This window comes from Bacillus rossius, chromosome 1 (genome assembly GCF_032445375.1).
Source record: "Bacillus rossius redtenbacheri isolate Brsri chromosome 1, Brsri_v3, whole genome shotgun sequence".
Taxonomy (NCBI): domain Eukaryota; kingdom Metazoa; phylum Arthropoda; class Insecta; order Phasmatodea; family Bacillidae; genus Bacillus; species Bacillus rossius.
Genome location: NC_086330.1, coordinates 115,819,005 through 115,825,320, shown reverse-complemented (window position 1 = coordinate 115,825,320; position 6,316 = coordinate 115,819,005). Strand labels below are relative to the sequence as shown.

The 6,316-nt window shown below is 33.8% G+C and overlaps 1 protein-coding gene across 2 annotated transcripts in view; it reads right to left on the bottom strand.

Moving 5' to 3' along the window:
* Positions 1-4,892: 4,892 nt before the first annotated feature.
* Positions 4,893-6,316, bottom strand: part of LOC134542734 (glutamic acid-rich protein-like) — a 188,536-nt gene continuing 187,112 nt past the window's right edge. For both annotated transcript variants that reach the window (XM_063387238.1, XM_063387232.1), the window contains exon 7: positions 4,893-5,408. The gene's annotated coding sequence lies outside the window, so the exon portion shown is untranslated. The remainder of the gene's footprint in view (positions 5,409-6,316) is intronic.

Sequence of the window (6,316 nt, the reverse complement as noted above, 5' to 3'; positions counted from 1 at the left end):
CTAGCTTTTGTATGCTATTTCCCACTAAGCTTTCTGACAAATGGAAATTTTATTTCCTAAAACAATGAGGTGTGATCATAGAGCAAACAGCTACTGCTATAAAAGGCAAGACTAGCTTTTAAGTATGGTACCTTACCCTGTTTTATCGCATAATCGTCGCACCAATATTTTAGAGCGTCAAAATTTGGATAGAAAAACCTCTTGCGTAAACATTACATGATGTTTTTGGTTCTGCTATTAGATTCAGAGCGCTTTGTGTAGGCATTTTTCCGTATAAAATGATGTATTTTAAAGTAGAAATCTAATAATATTTATTCGGACCTTACCACTTACTTATTCAATTAACAGAAATACAAAGTTGTCTGATGTGTAAATTTTCTTCTAATGAAGTTTTTAAACGTTAAAACCTTTATTTGTTCGTCTGCATCGCTGCGGTGTACCGCTCCTAAAAATTTAGCCAGCGGTCGTTGGCATCATTCAGCTTTGGTTATGTTGCTTCCTGTATAGAGCGCGCACACGTAGTCGAATATCGACATTGATATCTCACTGATTGCATGCAACGCGCAATCTCTGTAGAGTGCCAAATTAACTAAATTTGATGGCCCTTCCTTTCGTGGTGTGTATGACGACGATGGTCAAGTGTTAGTTTAGGCTCGCGTTCGGGTCACAGATTTTGTTTTACTATTTAAAGTTGAAGAAAGGTTTTTGTTGCAAGACGTATTAATTTAAATTGTTTGGCATGATTTTGTATACTCTACTTTTTAAATAAACATACATTTCATGTCTTTTTTTATGAATAACTTTACCTATAAAAAAAAGCTTGTTTTTGCATTTTAGTATAAAATGTGCGACGATTATGCGTTAAAACTTTGTATTTTTAACAAATATAAAAATCTTTGTATCAATTTACAGTGTAGTGTTGCATTGAGTTTCTCCAGTTTTTGGTGTTAAATTGCTTATCACTATATATGTTCATTGTTTTAAAACTGTTGTAACTATAGTCATTCATGGTGGATGAAAATTAGAGGCAGGAAAAAAGCACTTGCAGCCGGCATCTGATGCAGGGGGCGGGGTCATAACCAATTGTGGTTGAAAGTGTCAAGTCAAACAATAAACAAATAAAATTTTACTTCTCTAATATAAATACACACAAGCGTGTACGCACAGATGGATCATTGGGCCTGTACAGATGGCACAGCGAACAAGTTCTGTGCTCAACCGCACGCGCACCGCCTTTACGTGTGCATAAGGCAGTAGCGATCAGAGAGACATTGATGGTTCAAGCATACAGTGTACATATGCATGGATGGATGGATGTAAGGATGTGAAGTGTGGCAAAATTGGCAATCGTATTTAGCCTTGCTCATGGCCATAGGGTGTGTGGAGTTACTGGATTTGTTGGTGTTTTGCATTGGACAGTTTAACGTGTCTACAAGTATTGGTGTACTACATGTAGCCACAAAACACGTCAGAATTGTGGTCAGAAAAAAAAATCCTGATTGAGAGGGACCACGTTTCTTGGCCTGTGAATCAAAATCGCTTCCAAACCCAACAGGAATTGCTGCAGTCAGTGAATGGTCATCACAACCTGTTAGAAAGAGAACAATGCAACAGGAACTGCATGAAATGAACATTTGTAGTTGGTCACCTCGTAAGAGGCCATTGCTAACACAGGCACATAAAGCTGTGCATCTTCAATGGGCTAGAAATACAACGTGGACAGTAGCTTGACTGGCGGAACATAACTTGGTCTGAAGAATCATGTTTTTGCCTGTATTCCAATGATGCACATCAGTGCGCACCGAAGGCCAAATGAAGCATTATTGTGATAAAAACATGTTCAAATTTAAAAGCAAGTAATGAATTTATGTATTTTTACTTCAATAGTCACACATTAAAATACATATTGTGTTTGCCATCCAGTGTAAACATTGCTGGTTTTGTTTAGGAATGTACCAGCCTTAGTACATCACTAATTTCTTTTTTTAAAAAAATAAAAAAAGTTAGTAGCTTTTACAAAGTTTAAATATCTAAATACTCCACTATTCTGCCATGCTCTTTAATTGTCCTGTTTGTTGTGTTTCACTTGATTTACGTTCATGAACGTAGACAATTACATTAAAACACTAACTGATGTGATATTTCTGTTCATGTTTCAAATTCACAATAGATTCAATAATGCACGCTATCAGGGTCAACACAAATGTAAAAACAATGCAGTTTACAAAAATTTGTTTACACACAGGCAGCAACGTGTTATACACAAAACAATAAATCTTAGACATTTAATGACTTTAATACACACAAATCCAATTTTAAACCAATTTATTTTTAGCAAACAAAAATATTTATTTAAAAGTATCACAAATAGCAGAAATTAGCTTTAGTATACAAAATACTAGGAAAATAACATTAAAATGTTTAGGAACGCAGTTGGCCAGCCTACTGTAAATTAACTTCAACATGGCATCATGATTGCCTGTCAACATTGGAATTTTAAGATATGTTTAGAAGCGAAAAGTTACATTAATTTTGTGTTTATGAAATTAAAGTTATTATATTGAAATGATGTTACAATTGTTTCATTGCAAGTACAGAAATCCAACTTTGGTCAGTTCAGTGTTACAGGTTTTATGATTGCAGTTATCCTACCTTCAAACAATTGTAGCATGTCTTTAGTATATTAGTGGTAGGAAAGATGCACCAACATTGTTAGCTTACTGGCCGGAAAACACCGCAATTGTGGCTAGAATCACTCAATGTAAATATTTTATATCCAAATTATTGACAGTTCTTATGATTAACGATTCCTTAAAGCTTGAAAATTGATGGCTCCAATTCCAAATAAAATCTGTGGAATCTAAGCACCGAAGAATCGACATTCCCATCCCTAGTTTCGATTGCTAAGCGTAAATATATTTGTTCAATTTTCACGTGTTTTTGCTTAATATTGCTACGTTTTTGAGGTGCCCTTGGAGATAATGTCAGACCCATCCATATCAAGGCCAAATATCAAACGTAAGCTCCTTTCTTTCGAGCAGAAATTTTAATTCCACAAAATTGAAAAGTAAACCCATTGTTCCACACACACACAAATTGCATCTGTTTGGTATTCCAGTTTCACTGCTACTGCTAAACAGATTTACCACCATTCTTCAGCAAAGGTTCACCGAGCAAGTAGGCAGAAAGAAAAATTACAAAATATGAAAAAGTTGAGTGTGTTTATGGAATGGTTTCAACAAAAACTTGTCTTAACATTCCTGTTAACCCAGTTTTAAGAAAGGCAAAAGAAATTATGCTTAAACTAAATGTAGAATTCACACCTTCCAATGGCTGGATACAGGTTCAATAATGTGGGCTTGACTACAAAAAAAAGTAGGGAGTCCAAGAGTGTCAACATAGAGGAAGTTGAAACATAGTAAAGCAAAATTCTTACAGGTTTACTGTCAAAATATAAACCACAGATCTTCAATGAAGATGAAGCAAGGAGCGAATTACTGTTCTTGTTGACACTAACATGGATGGTACCGAACAATTGCCTCTTGTGGGCAAACCAAAGTAACTCAGATTTTCAGAAACTAAGTCCCTGCCATGTACTTAATGCAATAACAAGGATGAATGGTTGACTGGTGAGAGATTTGTCGAGTTTTGGGTTTTTCCCAGATATGAGAATGACAGACAGAAAAATTCTGTTCATTGACCAGTGTTCAGCAGATCCAAAGGATGAGAACAGCAGCAGTATTGCAAACCAATGGACCAAGGCATCAATATGAAAGCAGAAGTTCTGTAGGATTTTTGTTTTGAGGTTGCTGCAAAGACTTGAAAAACAAGCCAGCATAGTACATAGTTGTCTCTGCTTGATGTCATCTGAATGACCTTAGCAACATTTGCCAAATGTTTCAAGAAGACTGGGTTTATAGCTACATGGTCAAGACTTCAGGACAAACTTGCCATCACCACCAGTTTTGATGCATTTGTCACAGCAGATCATGTCCCATCACCATGTAGAGAGCAAAATCTAGATGAACTTGTGCTGGAATTGTCAGACAATGCACAAAAGGAAGAGGATGAATCTGCTGCAGATGAATGCAAGCCTATCCCAACATGCTGCAAAGCCATGCAGGTTCTTGGGACAGTTTCAACCTCTTTCTAGGAGGAACACCTTTAAGTTCTTGAGTCACGAGGAACCTGTGGGAGCTACTTAAGTTCACCTTAAATTTGTGTGAAAAAAACTCAAAGAAAAAAATCACTAAATTTATTTTTCACAAGAAATAAGCTGTAAAGAACTGCAATTCTTTGTAGAATTTGTTGCAGTACATATTTTTTTAACAACATAACTAATCCAACACAAAATCAATCTTTCTTTTATTTACCCTTTTACTAAGTTTTCCTGCTTAAGCACATTTTGTTTGGTTTTCCCAACATTTTCTTAAGGAGGTTTAACTGTATAGTTATAAAAAAGGAATACTAATTCTGCATCACTTTAAAGCATTCCCTTTTACAAGATAAAAATTATCTGTTTCCTTACTCAATTTTGCTAGCCTCTTCAAAGTATTTCTTTATTACTATATGTTTGCATACACTATATATTAACACACTATACATGCAGCACTAGTGTCAACCACATAAATTCTCAATTTCTTACATACCTACCTAAATGTTCAAATTACTGACACACTCAGTGAATGAGTAGAGAAACTAAACTTAGACTCATTTAGCCACATATTCCTAATGTACAACTGCAGTGGTGTTCAAGTTTTGTTTACAATACAATCACAAGCAACCAAAACAAAATAACATAAATGAAGAATGGAGAGGTGTGTGTGTGGGTAAGAAAAACAAAAAAATTATAAAAGTTAGAGGAAGTGAGGAAACCAATAAAAGATATAAAATTTTTAAATTTATTATTTTTAATACATAAAGTACTTCATTTCAATCAAGTAAAAGTACACACATTATAAAAATAATTGAACACATAATACAATGAGATTATGAAAATCATTACTGCATAACTAAGACAACAAATGGATCAAAATAAAGGTGCAAACTATTCAATGGAAAAACACATAATCATGACCCAAATGAAGAGTAATTAATATTAACAAACTTAATAAACAATTTTGAAATGCAACTGGGGAGGAAATTAATAATCACATTTTACTCTTAGTGTGTGGAAATGTTTCTGACAATTAAAACATCACTATACCGTAAAGGTAAACAGTAAGCTAAACTTTCTCACGTTACTTAATACTCATAAAACCTTTACTGGTAGAGTTCATAAACTAAGCATAAGTATTTGTATTTTAGTTTTTATACATCACTTTCACCCTCTCAGGTGCACACTTTAACCAGCAGTCACTGGTGCTGAACACCTCCAGCAGGTTTAATGGTCACTTTATCCACAAAGACTGTAACAAAAAAAAATTTCAAGCATATTAATTAAAATGCTTCACTCATGAACACACTGCAACAGTAAAATTATTCACATATATATATATATATCCCAATACTGTAGTTTTGACTACAGCAAACCTCATTAATACGAATCCGGTTAATACGAAATTCCCATTTATATGAAGTACTTTCACAGTTCCAGTAAATAAAGTATACTTTCCTATGTTATTCAGTACTTTTAATTCGAAACATGGTTAATGTGAAATACAAAGTAGTTTTGACCCCTCAAGTTGCTGTTTATATAATCTATGGTAATAAGTTAGGGTATTTTCTATTCTTTGCATGTGTGCCATAACCTGAATTTTGAGTGTGTGTTGTAAAATGACTGCAAAACACAAACGTAACAATATTACATTGCAAGTTAAAACTAAAATTATCAAAGAAATTGGCAACGAGAAAAAAAAAATGTAATCGCTAGAGATTTAACATCCTGCAATCGTCCTTGTCAATATTAGAAAAAAAAATATATATATCAACCTTTGAAAGTTCTTGTGGGTATATAGAAAGAATATATATAAAAATGCAAGGTACAAAACATTAAATATGTACAGAAAATTTTCCAATTTCTGGACCTATAATGCAGAAGGCATATTACTTAGCATTGAGGTTAGAGATTTCAAAATGTGAGTTCAGCAGTGGTTGACTACAACGGTTTATATAATACAGTGTATATACTATTCTTCATGGTTGTAATTATAAGAATTAGAAGGTAATAATCAATTTATTTATTACTTACTGTCGTTCTTTTGGCATAATTTCAATGAATTAAGCATTCAACCGCTTTATCTTGTTTATTTACATTGAAAACGGCATTGCAAAGTTTGATGTGCATTTGTTTTCTTTTTTTTCTTTTCTACCCAAG